Source organism: Micropterus salmoides, unplaced genomic scaffold, assembly GCF_014851395.1.
Source record: "Micropterus salmoides isolate LMB-PRFRI ecotype aquatic unplaced genomic scaffold, ASM1485139v1 Ms_hic_scaffold_1, whole genome shotgun sequence".
In the NCBI taxonomy this organism is placed as follows: Eukaryota; Metazoa; Chordata; class Actinopteri; order Centrarchiformes; family Centrarchidae; genus Micropterus; species Micropterus salmoides.
Genome location: NW_024040040.1, coordinates 6066308 through 6081861, shown reverse-complemented (window position 1 = coordinate 6081861; position 15554 = coordinate 6066308). Strand labels below are relative to the sequence as shown.

The following is a 15554-nucleotide window of genomic DNA, read 5'->3' as shown; positions in this document are numbered from 1 at the left end:
TGGGCCCCTGTTGACCCCGATTCCTCACATTTTCGGACCATTACAGTGCAGAAAACCTGGCCCCGTGTTTGCTCTGACACAATGCTGTGAATATAATTTCAGCTGGTGAATTTGTGTTACATATTATTCACAAACAAATTTGCAGTCAATCAAACAATCACAAAATGAACACCTGGGGCTATTAGGGCATCTGGGGCATCGGAGTACTTTACCCAGTTGGAAATCCAGCCTGAAAGGACCGGTATGACTTTTTCTTCCCTGTACAATTACACGAAGCATTGCAGGACAACGCACAATAAAGTCTTAGCAATGCAAACACAAAACCTGTAGCTTGAGTAAAAGAACAGATACCCTTGCTAAATATTACTCCACTAAAAGCAGAAGTCTTCAATTTAAATTTCTACTTAAGTCAACGTACAAAACGACCTGCTTTTAAAAATACTTAAGCAGCCTATCTTAAGTAAAAAGTACTTTTATTATGGTTATTTATGTCAGGGTTGCTGAAATGGTTAAAAAATAGTTGGCAATTCGATTTCTGTCAATCAACTAAGCCTTTTAGCAGTAGTCATGAGTATTTGTACGAACTGTTAGTTTAATTCATAACAAAAAAATCTGTAAAATCTCAATTTGTAAAGTTACTAGTAAAACTACAATATCTCCCTCTGAGATGTGGAGTAGAAGTAGAAAGTGGCATGAAAATAAAATAAAGTACTTGTAAAATACTTGTGTAAATGTACTTGGAAACTGTCCACCACTGACCAAGTCCTATAAGCATGTCATTATTATTTTAAAGGTTAGATAACACCGCCTCCTGTGTGGTAGTAATTTTGAATATCTTGACGCTGCTCCTCTGCCTCTGCGTGAGGACGTCGTGCGGCTGCCTCGCGCACTGCAAAAGATTTGGAGTCCAAGTGACTTTTATTTTATTTTTTCCCTTTTGCACATTTACAGTACAAATACAGCCGGGTCCTTGCACTGGTTCCTCGGGCATTTAAAGAAATATAAAAGACAAACAAAGAGGAGAAGAGAAATCACACTGGCAACAAAATAAAATGTAGCAGGTAATATCAAATAGAAAATAAGTATAGCAAAAGTAGGCTACTGTGTTAAATTCCATCACTGCATATTAGTCTTGTCAAATATAGCCTTGCATTTCCTACTGTAAAGGTAGTAATACATTAAAAACACTTGTGAGTAGCCTACATACATGTGCATAAACAGACCAACATGAAGAAGAAGAAATGTTCAGTAAATATTTGGTGATATTTGGGGATGTATTTAAAATGTCAGCCTCTAGGAGCCGCTGCGGATTTGCCTGACTTTTATTTCTCTCAGTAAACGGGATGCAGGCTTTGACAGGTCCGGAGTCGTCATTTTTTGCAGCGCAGGCCACCTTCCTCACCCGACGCACCGCGAGGCTCACCATCCTCCATCCATCCATCCATCTATCCATCCAGACCGGAGCCTGGATGGTCCAACACTTCATTAGCAATTTGCACACATAGTTCTGCCTTTTTATCCGGCATGTAACCCGGGTAATCGATCATTTCCAGCCCGTTTTGTGAGCGTTTTTCCCCCATGGAGGACTAGTCAGGTGGCGGATCCACCGCCCTGCAGGCTGCCGGGGAGAGACCGAGCTCCTCGCCGACAGGATTACACCCAGGTCGGGGAAGAAAACGTTGACTATGGTCGGTGTTTGTCGCTCAGGAGGCTCCTTTTGCCGTGATGTGAACGCGGACGAGGCGCGTCAACCTGCCGGGGATGATGGTGAGTTACCGTTTAACGCGCACGGTGCGTCTCTTTTGTCTCAGACACACGCGCCCGCTGTCAAGCATGATAAACCCGGGAGAGGTAAAATCAACAGCAGAGAAAGGCCAGGCTTCAGTGACACAGCTGTGGTGTGTGGAATCCAGAGTATGTTGCCTTTAAACGAGGTCAGCTGGCTTCGTGTGCTGTAAGCTGAGGTCGGTGGTGTCTGACCCGGATGGCCGCATCAGGGTCGATCATCCTGTCACTCAGTCGCGTCTCATTATAGCAGATGGATGAATAGAGAGATGTGTTCACTAGAGAGAGTTATGCGCGTCCTCATGTCTGGACCAAATCCCTGAAGGGGTCTCACACACTCTTTTTGGTTCATGGAAACGCGTGAGGAGGTTGGAGACATGAGTTTGATCTTTATTTTATTCATTTGAAGTGAAAACAGAATGACGTAATGTCACTTTAATTTGATCTCTCTGCAAAGTAAACTTGACTGTCAGCTGAGACCCAGAGGTTCGGTTTGTTTACTTTTCATATTTATTTACATCACCTGGATAAATTAGTCCACATCTCGGGTGTGGCATTCACAGCTTCGTTCTCCAGTTGACTCGCGCTGGAAGTTTCACCCTTTTTTTTCTATCTTCCAGCTCAAATGCAGAAATGATTAAAACGGGGACTCAGCGACTGGGTAAAGTGCTTCCTTTGCTAGAGAGGGATTACAATAAGACTGGTCTAAATTAATGCAGCATGGAGATATATATATAGTATGAGTCCAAACCACTGGGTCCTACATTTCCCATAATGCAGCTCAGTTGTGTCTTTTCATTTGTTCATGTACATTGTTCCTGTCAAACTTCAACTTTCTTTCAAATACCACATTTCCAGGTTGGAGCACAGTCTCCAGCCTAGTTGGCTATAACCCCGATGACATCATCACAATGTGACATCATCAGGGTTATTTTCTCAGACTTCACAAAGCTCCTGCAGAGCAGCAGAAGAAAGCTCATCCAGCTGTTTTGAGGGATCCCTCTTGAGCAGAAAAATGATTTTTCATGTGTAAACTCACTCCGGTGCCCCTTTAACGATGACCTTGGTTTTTATTTTTAGTCAGCAGGCGACGTTAAACATTTAGTGTACTGAAATAAAAACACGCAAGTTTCATTTTAAGGCAGCATTACCTCAAACTGAACTGTTTTTGAGGTAATGCTGAAGCTACCGTTTGACCAAACGGCAGCCTGCCAAAAACTGCATTTCATCGAGTGGCCTAAAAAGCGAGTCTGGATGGTCCAACACTTCATTAGCAATTTGCACACATAGTTCTGCCTTTTTATCCGGCATGTAACCCGGGTAATCGATTCATTGATTCATGACAACTTTACGTGGTTGAAACTTTATATTATCACCCACTTAATATAATATTAAGGTATAAAGTTCTGCGTGATTAACGACATGGTCGCTTTGAGTGACAGTTGGAGGCTGTCACAGTAGACTAGCCGCCAGGTGGTTCAGCAACCAGGCTTCATTCGGCCGCTTCAGCTCCAACCAATTTTGGATTAGCCAGAGTCGAGGCTACGTCTTCGGTTACCCGATGCGCACCTCCTCAAAAATCTAACTGCACATCGCAGTGACGCAACGCAGACCACGTGAACTGTGATTGGTCAGCTTGGTAACATCACATTTCCTCCTATGCATTTGCAGCTTGTCCTTCTTCTTCTTCTTCTTCTTCTTCTTCTTCTGTCTTAACCGGTTCAAGGGTCGTACATACAATCTCCTCTGACGCCTTCTCTTCAAACATCGGTCAGCTCCAGCTCCAACAAGATCTGCTCAGTTTCACTCGCCAGTGTTTGTAGTAACCTACACCAACGAAGAAGAAAAAAAACCTCTACACAGTGGAACATAGAAATCCCAAAGTATAAACGCTCACGACAGTACGTATAGCTGTACTCACCGCTGAAAGATACATTGGCCTTCAGGCACTCGCCGAGATGGCGACGGCCGGAAGCCGCTGGGAGCCACATTGAGCTTCTCAACGGCTCTTCAGAAACCCGCGGGTGACGTCACAGAGACTGCGTCCATGTTTTATACAGTCTATGCGTTTGACATGTAAGTTGACACAATCGTACAGAGACGAATCCACCAGACAAGAAGAAACAGAGACATTTCTACACCCACAGGGGCAGGAAATGGACCAGAATGCATTGCAGCTACAAGCCAGGTAGAATTTTAATTGAAGTACTTTGTCTTACTGTTCCACCTTCATCTATAACCCGGTGCGAGTTAACCATATTCATGCTCCCTGGAGGTCATCGAAAGGCATTCTGGGAAATGTAGGATATTGCTAACTGAGGCAGAAGCAGACAGGGCAGGTTAAAGGAAAGACTGCATTTCATCTCAAAAATAACTCCTGACGTGTTTAAGCTTCACAGACTGAAGTTATGAAACAGTGAGAGGACACACTGATGAAAACCCTGCAGACCTTTATCTGGCTCTTTGTGTATTCACGGTGTGTCAGGCCCGCCGTCTTATCAGCGCAGTCAGGCAGCACGGCTCGAGCTCTGCAGCCCGCCAGGGGAATGAAAATGCCACAACACGTCCGCCAGTGGGTCAACATCTCCGGCATGGCGCTGCTCGCATCTCCCTTCAACCCGCCTCCCCTCCTCCTCCCCCACTCCTGTCTGTTTGAGTGCCATGTAGGGAGGTTTATTCTCCGGCTGCTGCAGCATCACTATGATCACAGGCTGCCGTACAGGACCAGCTAGCATAGATGGTCACATTCAAATCACAATAATGACTTTTTTTTTTCTGTCAGTGTGTGTGTTTTGTCCCATTTGTCCTTTTTAATTGCAGCATGTATGTAATATGAGTAAATTTAGGTTTACATTCAGTTTTTTAAAAAAGATATGACTTAATTGTTTCTCACATGTTGATATTTTATTCATGGTGTATTGAAGAGCTGGCTGTAAGAAGATTGGATTCACAAGAAAACTTCGAGGTTCAGTGTGTAGGTTTTAGTGACATCTAGTGGTGAGGGTTCGAATTGCAACCAGCGGCTCACGGTGCATTCACGTGCTCCTCGGATAGTCCCAATTCCCGAGTTGTGAAGTCGTTCTTCCGACTTCAGTGTGTGTTCATGTGCTCTTAAGTCTGAATGTGGAATCAACATGGACGCCACTACAAAAATGTGTTGGATTAACATTATCAGAGCGTTTAAACAACACGCAGACATCTAGTTCACTTTACATGGACAGCAAACTAACTCTTATAACCATTTTAGAAATGTCATGTTTGCAAAATATGTATATGCAATACGTGATTTTACACGAATCAAAGTTCTTTATACAGTTTATTTCTCTTTTTGCAATAAAGCTTTATTTATTTAGCTTAAAAAATTTATTCTGGTTATTCCGACTGGTTATTCTGGTTATTTTGGACTTTAAACTTCTTAACAAAGATGGCAGATGTCCTGCTAGCAGGTAATCGTGTGGTTCAACTGACGTTAGGGTATAAGTGTAACCGGTGGGTTAACTTTACTTTTCAAACCTTATTTTGGGGCAAAGTCATCAAACTTTTATTAGATTTTACTGCTGATTCTAAACATGCAGCGTATGTCCCGGTGACCAGCGAAGGTGCAGTTATGGATCGCTCCCCATTTATTCAGATAGGGGCCTGGTCTTTTTAGTCCGAAATAACCAGCAGAGGTGTTACCAAGATGGCTGCCGAGTGGCGGGACTTGCCTATAAGAAATTTGGTGAAACTAAAGAAAAAACAGAATAACGTGTGCGTGAGACATTTTGTTCCGTAGTGAATCATCATTTTAACAACTTGTTAATGACATTTTACTTAGTAGGTGAGTCGGTGCTGTCACTTACCTCTTTAAAAAGAAACAAAAAACATGTTTTGGGAATAATTGTTTATGTCAATCCAGCAGCTTGCAGCAGCATCAGCGACATATTCCCACATTCCTTCACCTTCACATGGACTTTGACATCAATGAAGAGCTTCGACTGCTGATGAAAACACACACGGTTTTATTCTCATGTTGCATTTTTGTTGTGTTTCCTGGCAGCATCAGTCTTGAGAACTTGCAGGAAGCGTGGTGTCCATATCAGAGTTTGCAACGAGGCGTTCAGGGTCCATCTGTGATGATAGTTCCACCGTCATGAGCTAATTAGTGTTCAGTCCCAAACAGTGAGCTGAGACCTGCAGGCTGATGAATGCCAGATGTTTGTTGGGAGTATTAGAGCTTGTTGTTGGAGCTGACAGGTGCAGAGCGGCGGCCAGAGGAGAGAAACGGTTGCTCATTCCTGCTTCAGGGTTATTGAACGCTTAAAAAACTCTTTTCTTTTTGTATCCTGGACTAGAGCAGAAATCCTGCTCACACTACAGAACACTGCTTTAGCACTTCGGTTTCTTCTCAAATGTGGCTTTTTATCTGTTCAGTTTGAAAGCATCTTGACGTGTCGTACTGAAAAGATTAGTAGTTTCATTGATGAGAAAGAAAACGTAACGATTAGATCGGTGATCAGGCTAAACTGCAAGATTATACTCTACTTTTTTTTTAGTTTTATATCCCTGTAAATATTAATATTTGGAGTTTGGACAAAATAAAAATGCACAGGTCTTACTGAATCCACGGTTCTTGGAAATTTGGTACAGATTGGATTGTCTTTATTATGGATGAGTATATTGTAGGGCTGGACGATGTGGCCAAAAATGATATCACAATAAAAAGTTTCATATCTTTTGATATCGATAATTAATTATCACGATAAGTATCAAATCGTTATTTCTTTCGAGTTTAAAGGCTGATTTTTGCTCCTGAGAGAAAGTTGAAGAAACCTGATGGTTCAGTGTGGTTTAAACTTTTCTTTATGGTCAGAACAATGATGCCAAACAGTGGATCACTTCACAAATCTGAGGTTGAACATTCAAAACAGTTATGATAAAATCTTTGTCAACAAATATGCACAAGTAAAAAAAGTAAAAGCTTTTTTCGGTCCTTTTCCCACAACAATTTCCCATTGTGTATGATTAATAAAAAATGTATCGAACATTTATTATATTGTTATTGAAAACATTTATTATTGCTATTGTTTTATTGTCCAGCCCTAGTATATTGTTTTTTTTTTCACATGAAGCAATTCATTGTTTGGTCTAAACTATCAGTAAATAGCGAAACAGTCCATGACATCTTCAGATAGTTATATTTTTCCTACTAACAGTTAAAGATAGTCAGTTTAACGTGACCTTGGAGAAGCGCGAACCAGAGAATGTTTGTTACGTTTTACCTCACAAGCAGTTTATCGTCTAATCAATTCAGCATGACATGGTGCGGGTTATTTCTCTTAAGGTACAAATAAAAGTTACAACGATACCTCAGCACAGAGGTCAAACGGATTTATGCAAGAAAATTGAAATTGCAGTGCACAAATTCTGCTGCTCGGTGGTTCATCATTGTCTGCGGCTGAAGCTTTGAAGCTAGAAATGACCGGTGCTGATTGCAGCTCCTCACGTTGGAAACCCTCCGAGTGGCATCGACCGTCCCGCTGTGTGATCACTGTTACTGGAGGTGACATGTAAGGTCGAGCAGAGAGGATCATGGGTTATTCCTGCACGTGTCTAAGTGTAATTAAATGTTATTGCAGACATTGATAGGCTTCATTTGGGTTTTCTAATGAGCCAGAAGTCAGGGGAAATGTCTGTTGTTTATTTTTGACAGTGACATTATCACCTCAGTCCAGGTGTGATACGACTCAGCTCAGCGTTTTCATGTCCTTTCACAACTCAAACGGACGAACCTGCGAGCCTGAATGTTATTAATCAAGCTCAAAGATTGTGATCTCACCCAGAGATTTTCTTGAGAGCCAAATTTTGGCAAAGGGGTGCGCCTTTACAGAGTATGACTGGGGAGACAGCTGCCTATCAGGCAAACACACTGAAGACGAACACTCAGACAAATGAAATGAAATGACTTTTAACTTCTTTTGAAGGAGACTGATCTTTAAACTTAATCTTTTATTGTGATTTCCTCACATCTTTAATTTTAGACTAATCATTTAATTTCCCTAGCAAGGCTGCAAATTTGGAGCGCAAGGAAAATTAGGGGGTAACTAATGAATAATTGTTACCTAAAGGGCGCAAGGTGACATCTTTAATCATTTACTTTTGTCCGACCAACAGACCAAAACCCAAAGATATTCAACTTACTATAATAGCAGATCAAGAAAAGTAGAATTCTCACATTTGAGAGCCTTGAACCATCAAACAGTTGATCATTTTTTCTTTTGATCAACTAAACAACAATGAAGCTGTAACTAAAATCTGCTTTTTTGTTTCACATTTAGCAAAGTAAGCTGCACCAAATTCATCTTGTCAAGACCTGCCGCCCAATTATTGTTTGCACCTGACACCAAAATGTGTGTTTCTAAACTGAAGGGGAGAAAAAACATTTTCAACAGAGGGTGGTTTCTTTTCCTTTTTTGCAACTGCTCTCGTTCTGTTGGGGGAAAAAGCTGTTTTGTCCACCTAAATCACAGAATGAGTGCATTTAAGAACTTGCGCTTCTCTCTCCTGAAGCCACAAATCACACAGAAATCACATGAAGGCCTGATATCACGGGGGTGTCCTTTCTGTTAAGTGATGGCAACTATAGTTTAAAGAAAAAGCTAAATCCTGCAGATCCACAGTCACATTCACAAGCATCTTCTTTCTTCATCTCTGATGTAAAACTTCACAGATTTTCTGTCATCACAACTAAAAGAAAGAGAAAAACTGAGGTAATAGGTTTTTCCAGCAGCTGTTTCTTCCTACTGTGTGAATCTGCCAACATTCAAGCTGTAACCCTGCGTTTGGTTTCTCCTCCGCGGGAACAAACATCATTGATATTCCTGAGCGGCTCCCTCAGGGCGCCGGCGGACGGGCAAAACAGCGAGCTGATTGAGGGGTGAGCAGTCATACTGAGCAGCGGGATTAAGACGGTGTGAAAAGGAGAAGCCTTTATCGTAGGAGGGAGGCGGTTATGTAAGAATGTATTTAGTTCTTGAGGTCTTCAAAAATGCTGCTGCAGGACTGATGGTCAGAAAGGACAGGAAGTGTTGGTGAGAGACCCGGGTGAGCCTGCTGTTCATGCAGAGCTCGCCTGACCTCGCCTCCGGCAGCACAGCAGTCAGTCGAATCTCATTATCTTTGAATCTGCGGGGAACGGATCACACGGACACGAGGATTATCAGCGCCGCTCAGATGCAGCAGAGGCCGATGTCAAGTGATCACGATTAAACTGCCAGAGCTTTTTATCTTTGTTAAGTCTAACACACAATTTGGCAAATGAGTGAAGAGATGAAAACATATGGAGTGATTTTTACCTCTGGGTAAATCTGAGATGTCACGAGGAGTCCTGAGCTCATGGGAAAACACTTGTGTGGCTCCGGAGGCTGAAATATTAACCCTGTCGAGTTGCATTATGGGAAATGTAGGATACAGTGGTTTGGAAGCTTGACCCATCCTAGAGACTAAAAGTAAGGAGATCTCGGCTTCTGCTGCCTCAATTTTATCCATTATTTTTAACATCGGTCTCTTGTGAGTCCCTCCAACCTTATGGAAGTCCAGTTCGAAACACATTACAGCGCCACTTTAAAGGCCTCTGCCCGGTGTTCACACCAAAAAGAGTTGAAAACAAACAAACAAAAAGGTTTATTAGATGCCAAAATGCTGCAGAGTAGTTTAATAATACTATGATGAAGGACTGTGGAAAGTTACCATGGTGTCATTTAATCTCCAATAATTGCCATGTGAACAGCAGAATTACGCTGCTCGTGTTACAAAGGAACATTGTTCCAGGAATTTTAATTTGCACATTGGCAGTGCGTTGCCCGATAACGTTGCATTGTTTGTGGCAAAGGTTCAGCCAGGTTCAGCTTTTTTTGATGCACTAATGCTGGGGTGAAGACAGCCGAGTGTGGGTCTACAAGTCTTTCAGGACTACGTGGAGACCATTAAATAGTATTTGAGCATTTTGATATGTTTGTTTACAAACCTGAGACAAGACCTTTAACTGCAGAGACCTAATGACTATGCATTCGAGCTGCGTGGCTTTGCAAGAAACTACGGCTATATGTTAACTACACGTCCAAGAAACGTTAACTTTTCAACAAAATGTTATTAAATTTAGATGTCATTTGACCTGTAAATCACAAAGTCAGTGCTTACTGATAGGAATAAGAGATTTGAGACAAGCAAAAAGACCATATTCACCGTTATACTCCAGCTTTTCAAATGTGAGGATTTGCAGTTTTATATCTTCATAAAGTGAATATCTTCAGGTTTACCTTGAGCTTTGGGAACTTGTGAAGTGTCAGTATTTTTTTTTAAAATAGTTTGTCTAGAGGCACGTGTTCGCTGCTGCCCTCTCAGCTGTCTGTCAGGGTGAAAACAGACATGAACAAAGACCTCTGTGTCCTCCTCCTCCTTCTCCTCTTCCTCCACCTCCTCCTCCTCCTCGATCCCCCATCAGCAGATTCTTCACATTCTCTTCAATCAGAGGAGACGGCAGGAGCTACATGTGGTTTTATAACTGGAGCAGCTCATTCACCCTCAGCCTTATGTAACCTGCTCTGTGTCTGAGGAGGTGTGAGAACGCCTCGGCCTCTTGGCGCAGGCGATCGTGCCTAATCTCTCTGAGTCGTGCGGGTGGGTTTTTTTTTGTGGGTGAGAGCCGTCGACAGCTGCGAAATAATATTCATCTGCGCAAGTCACGTAATGTCGTTCTTGTCCTGTTAGAAAAGTCATGTGAGTCACCATCTTCCAGTCATCCGAGGGCTTTGGTTTCAGAAAAGAAATTGAGATTGACACCTTCATCATCTGATCATCACAATCACCTTTCTCTCTTTGTTGATGTTGTGCTTTTCCTGGACTTAGGCGGGCTAGTTTGACATTTGAATTAAATAAAAAAGGTTACATGGTGACTCAGCATTTCTTATTTCTTAGTAAGAAAGGAAATGTACCCTACAAGAAGTAGAAAAAGCAATAGTTTTACATTTTGGAAAATATTCTTACACTAATTAGCTTAGCTTAGCATAAAGACTGGAAACGGCAAGCCAGTGTCATTTTTATTTTTGAGTTAAACCACCGTGAAGAGCTTATTGAATAAACCAACCAGATATAACGTGCGTGCTGGTAGGTTGAGTTTGTTACCTTTGGACAGAGCCAGGCTGTTTCCGCTGTTTCCAGTCTTTATGCTAAGCTAAGCTAACTAGCTGCCGGCTCCAGTTTACCGTTCAGATGTAAGAACGATATGAATCTTCTTATCTAACTGTCTGCAAGAAACCGGATGAGCCTTTTGTCCCAAAATGTCAAATTATTCCAACACGTCCTCATACATAAAGGACAAAATGGACTGATTGATGTACAAGCGTTGGCGAGTTTCAGTCCAGCAACAGGCGTACCTTCAGTGTGTTATGTAAGTCACGTAACACGTGGTTAACGTTGTGAAACTGTTGTGGTGGTTTGGTAAGGTTTGGGAAAAAAGACACAGACTTTGTTGCTCTCTGACTTCTTCTGCCACTAGAGGTCGCAGCCTAACGTAAATATGAAATAAACTGCTGCATCTTCGACCTATACGGCCGTCTGTCCTAGAGCGGCGTCTCCGGGGTCTCTAAGAAAAATACATATTGACTCATTTGTAGACATCGTTGCTTTCCCTTCAGTATGAAAGGTGAACGTCAGCTCACCTGTGTTTTGTACCTGAGACGTTGCTACTGTCAGTGTAGCTGGGAGAGTGCGACACGTTGAACACGGCACGTTCCTTCAGATTCACGCCGTGTTGAAGGAAACGCTTTGTCATGTTGGAGCTGCTTCCTCCCTCGCACCAAACCTCCTTTCTGCAGCTGTTGCATTTTGTTGTGTTGTTCTTGTTTTTTTTAGTGAAGCTAAGCCAAACTTTGGGATGATATTACGTGAGAAAAGTTGATCTAAAGGAGAAACAGATCTGAAAGCAGCACAGACTGCCTGAGAGCTGCACTGACTTATATTCTATTATATTTCTATATATTAAAATGCCACCTGCTACCTGAATTTTGTGTTCCCTTTTACATAAATAAAAACATTTCCACTATAAATTGGTGCAGAAACTCTTGCCAGGATGCAGGAAATGAAGTTTAATGCTCAAAATTTCCTGGGTGTGGTCCTCCTAGACTCACCACTCATATATCTTCGGCATTGAGGATTTCTTTCCTTGAACACTGTTTAAGGATCTTTTCGTTTCGTAACCTTAATATCGCATATCCTGATGTCTCTCAAGCTTCTCTCAAGTGTCTCTTCACCCCCCTATTCTGAGCCCCTATGTCCCCACTTTTCAACACAAAGTGACGCCCCTGGATAAGGGACACTTTCATGCACTGTAAAATGCTCTCTGCTGTTCAGTCGGGAGCTGAAATATGCGGAAAGTTGGGAACCAATAAACAGAATCCAAACGCAGGGGTCTTATCAAATCTACGGTTCTTGGAAATTTGGAAACGGTTCTCGATACCCAACCCTACCTGTTGTATAAATCCAGTTTGCTTAATCATTTCCCACATTAATGATCTGGAAAGACTGACCTCTTTTATTTGGGAATTTCCATCCTTCCCTGGAAAACACTGTCTTCAGCACTGTCATGCTGCTGTTCTTGGATCTGTCATGTCCTAAACCAATCTGACCTGCCTGTTGTCGACACGTGATGACACACAAACAAACACAGTGATCCTCAAACAGTCACGTTTCCACTGAAACCCGGCCAGTATTGACTGACATGTGCAGAGGGATGGCGTTCCAGGTTATCGGCAAGGCGATTGACGACTACAACCTCTCTCCCCGGAAGCTGACATGTAAACCGGTGACACACTCGGTCACACACACCACAAGCGGGCAGGAACGCTGGCAGCTCGCTCTGCGCTCGTCATGAACGGGCCAGTTTTTGGCAGCTCACCCAGCAGCCTGTTACCTTGGACGGCTCATGAACAGCGCTGAGAGACAGAGATAGATCCGTCTGCTTCATGTGCTCCTGCTCTTTTTCTCATTAAACTACCGTGAAGAGGGAGGAGAGGCTGCGGACCGGGACGTGATGCGGGCTCGGTCAGACCGGCACATTTCTCAGGTCAGTGATGGAGAGCGGAGCAGATTTAACTCCAAACCTGTTGGGGTTCAAGTTCAGATTGCACTTTAAGTTTTTAGGATACTGTAGTGATGTAAACTGTTGCTGGACAATAACTCAGTATTATTGATTATCGGCTTTCAGTTTAGTCTTGTTGTTTTCAGAATTCTGTTAATTAATGTTTTTCTGTTTTACATTTGAAAAGTTTTATTTGATGTGAGGCGTCATTCTTTGCTGTAAAACCCATTTTGATTAATGTAATATTTATTTTATGTGATTTTGCTTAGCAACATAACAAACCTCTCTCAAAGTAAATGAAGAATCTTCTTGTGCGAGACTAAACGAGATGCTTACATTCAGCTCTCAATTATTGTGAATACATTTAAATATTTTCTCAAACTTAATTTGTCATTCAGGAATGTAGGGCTGCAGCTAAAAATTGTTTTTGTTGTTAGAGTTTCTAAATCAATTTCAGGGCCTATAAAATATCACAAAATGGTTCAGCATTTCCTAAAGTCAAAGGTGACGTCTTAAAATGGACGCACCGTCCAAAAACCCAAAGATATTTAGCACATAAGCTAAAGAAAGTAGCAACACCTCAATGTTAAGAAGCTTAAAGTAGAGAATATTTGAAAATTAGTTATGCTAACTGGTTTTCTGTCAGCCATCTAATTAATTCATCAACTACTCATTTCAGCACCAGTGGTGATGTCAGTCTGTTGCCAAAATGAATGCTTCCAAGCCAATGTGAAATTTAGTGTTTCTGTCTGTAACAGCAATTTGATTTGAAGATCATTTACATCAATTATATGCTAATACTTTATGGGGTTTTACACGCACACGACACTGTGATACTGATAAACTGCCATGCTCATAGTTTTCAGACTAAAGAAGACGCTATGGTTCGGATCGACATGTGCAGCTTCTTTCAAAGATTTTATCCACTAAATGGTTGACTGAGGAAATAATTGTGGGATTAATTGACGATGGAAAAAACCTCGAACAAGTCTTGAACAGTCCTTATGTTTTTATGAGTGAACAGATTATTTCTCCAACGTTGCACCTGCACCGAACGTGGGGAGTTTTGTATCAGGGGAACCGTTGCCAGTGTGAAGTGATTTGGAAAGGAGCTGAAGCGCAGTGAGTAATGCATTATGAGGCAGTTACGTAACACAACATGGTGGGAAGGCCACTGGTGTTTTTTTTCTCACTCTCCCTTCTCTTTAGCTTTACCTCTGCCTTTCATGTTTTGCCTTTCTCTTATCACTTTTACATCAAACCGCCATCAGATAAAAGCGAGCATAAAGGAGGAACAGCCATTTTCTTCACTCCCTGTCTGTATGTGCGGGGTTTAGGAGTAAGAACAGAGTGTAAAATCTGACTGAATGTCTCGGAACTCAAAGCTTTTTGTGTTAAACATGTTTTTGAGGTTACAGAGGTATGTGTTTTCTATAAAAACAATCTGCCTTATGTTGGTATTGCTTTTATATTTAAATGGTTTATTTCTATGGGTTTCAGAGGTCTCACATTTAGTTTGATACTTTGCAGTTAAAGTGGGGAGTGAGTAACTAAATACTTTTTAAAGGCATTTTTGCTTCGCTTGAGTATTTCCCTTTTGGTAGACTTTCTGCTTTTCTTTCACTTCGGTTAATATTATTTTACCCCAATAAGTTATCTGATAGCAGGAGCTCTTGTTTCTTTCTCTTTCCTTCTTTGAATGTTATATTTAATTAGTTTTCCTCCTGATTTCTGCCCTTCCCGATTTACATTCTTCTTTGCTTCCTTCTTTCCTTAATCCTGTCCATCTTTAGCTGAAATGAAATCTCAGAAGCTCCTCTCTTCTTCTGAGTTGTTCGTTATTGTTTGTTGTCCTCTCTGTCCCCTTTTGTAGTCTTCAGGCAGGAACATGCCTCTCCTGGCTGCACATAAGCGAATCTACACAGGTGCCATTCACATAAATTCACGTGGCTGAAGTTGGACCGGCTTATTTTTGGCCGATCTGGATCCTCACACGGCGGCGGGTCCAGGAACAGTCACGCTGGCTGGTTGGTTGTGTCATATCACCCCGTGTTCTGCTGTTACTCACCGGCGTTGAGGCTTTGGCGTCAGTCACGACTGTGACACACACAGTTATGTTGTAATTTTTCTGTTGGGGAAATCTGTTGCGTGACACATCAACAACAGTTGAGACACTTGTTGCATTATGCAGATGGTCTTATGTGAAGTTTTTCAACTCTGCAGAATTGTTGTTTTTCAGTGACATCCTCCGGATTCATAGTGGAAAATGTCGTCTAGTAACAGCAGCTAAACTAGGGTTAAGCACTGTAAACTGCATCTGAACTGAGTTATCCTACAAGTTAAAAACCTTTACATTCACTTTCATTTTAAACCTTACCACAACCCTAAACAAAAATAATTAAACACTCAAGGAAGTGCTAAAGCAGCATCCAAAGTAACACCAAACCTGTGCCAGAAAAGGCCGGAGGTTTCAGGCCGAGTCAGCAGCTTCGTTTCAACAGGTTTATTCTTAACGGGCAGAGTGAGTGAATGGAGGGAGCCTGGATGGACGGTGGAGTGGGGATAAGGGTTGAGGTCTTGGGGTTTGAGCTGGCTGAGGCAGACTGGAATCTAAGGTTTGGGAGTTCCAGGATTCCTGGCAGGCTGGTAGAGG

General features: G+C 42.1%; 1 protein-coding gene across 2 annotated transcripts in view; it reads left to right on the top strand.

Moving 5' to 3' along the window:
- Positions 1-1360: 1360 nt before the first annotated feature.
- tmem198b (transmembrane protein 198b) overlaps positions 1361-15554 on the top strand; it is a 29671-nt gene continuing 15477 nt past the window's right edge. Inside the window, exon 1 of one of the 2 annotated variants that reach the window (XM_038715287.1) lies at positions 1361-1767. The gene's annotated coding sequence lies outside the window, so the exon portion shown is untranslated. Of the gene's footprint in view, positions 1768-12198; positions 12887-15554 lie in introns of those variants that run through there. The other variant, XM_038715297.1, reaches the window with a different exon arrangement.